The sequence below is a fragment of the Galeopterus variegatus genome, unplaced genomic scaffold, assembly GCF_000696425.1.
Source record: "Galeopterus variegatus unplaced genomic scaffold, G_variegatus-3.0.2 Scaffold15831, whole genome shotgun sequence".
Taxonomy (NCBI): domain Eukaryota; kingdom Metazoa; phylum Chordata; class Mammalia; order Dermoptera; family Cynocephalidae; genus Galeopterus; species Galeopterus variegatus.
Window position 1 is genome coordinate 22,158 of NW_007741942.1, and position 1,299 is coordinate 23,456.

At 37.9% G+C, this 1,299-nt stretch overlaps 1 protein-coding gene across 1 annotated transcript in view; it reads left to right on the plus strand.

Moving 5' to 3' along the window:
* LOC103582346 (zinc finger protein 558-like) overlaps nt 1–1,122 on the plus strand; it is an 8,741-nt gene extending 7,619 nt beyond the window's left edge. Inside the window, exon 4 of the mRNA XM_008563969.1 lies at nt 1,103–1,122. The gene's annotated coding sequence lies outside the window, so the exon portion shown is untranslated. The remainder of the gene's footprint in view (nt 1–1,102) is intronic.
* Nucleotides 1,123–1,299: the final 177 nt, after the last annotated feature.

The window sequence follows — 1,299 nt, forward strand, 5'->3', positions numbered from 1 at the left end:
TTGCCAGTACCAAATTGCTAGCCACATGAAAAAGTTACCTTGGAAGGAGATCTTCCAACCCCAAACTTTGAACTCTAATTATTATATATACTCAAATGTTTATAGGGAAAGTCTACTGCTGTGTGCAACCTGCTTCAAAATGCATAACAAAAAATGAATTGATGGATGACAGGAATCATGTTGCAAAACAAGTATAGAAAAATGTTACTGATGGTTTTTAGGTGGTGGATGTTTGCTGTAAAATTCTTTCAAATTATTTCTGTGCTTGAAAATTGATCATAATAAAATGGGTGCAGGTGATGTGCTAAGTCACTGAAAAGAAAAATGGATTAACAAAAATCATCAATGTACGAGGGTCCAGTTTCCCAGCATTCTCATCAGCGTTTGGTGTGGTCATTGTTTTTTTATTTTAGTCATTCTAATAGGTATGTAGTGATATCTCACTGAGGTCAGAACCACTAGCTGGTCTTGAGGAAGGGGGTTATCATGGATTTTAATGTAAAAACCATAGCCAAAACCATAAAAGTCCTTCAAGAAACCAAGGGATAAATATTTTACATAGAACATCAGATGAATGAAGTTCTTTTTAAGTACGATGTAAAACAAGAAGGCACAAATAAAAGATTAATAAATTTGGCTTTATTAAACAAATCTGCGATAAACACGGGAGTGCAGGTGTCCCTTCAACCTGATGGTCTCCATTCCTCTGGGTATATTCCCAGCAGTGGTGTAGCTGGGTCATATGGTACAATGGAATACTACTCTGCTACAAAAAAGAATGAAATACTACCATTCGCAGCAACATGGCTGGGCTTAGACAAAATTATATTAAGTGAAACAAGTCAGGCACAGAAAGAGAAATACCACACGTCCTCCCTCTTCCCCCTCCCATTTTCACTTATTTGTGGGAGTTAAAAATAAATATACAAAGAAATAAACGGTGGGGGGGAAGAAGACACAACAATCACAATTCCTTGAACTTGTTAAGACATGAATAGATATGATGTAGATGTGGGGGAGGGGGAAAGGAATGGGTAAAGGGACACGAAAATCAACTACATTGTATATGTGAGAAGTTAAAAAATTTTTTAAAACTCTGCAGGGCAAAAACCGCAAGAGACGAAGATAAATAGAAAAATGTTGGCGACTTATCACAAAAGACTAATTTATTAATATTTCAGAACTATCAAGCAATAAGAAAAAGACCAAAAATCCATTAGAAAAATGAGGAAATGCTGGGCCGGCCTGGTGGCTCACTGCTACAGTGCGCCGCTTGGGAGCGCGGCGGCGCTCCCGCCG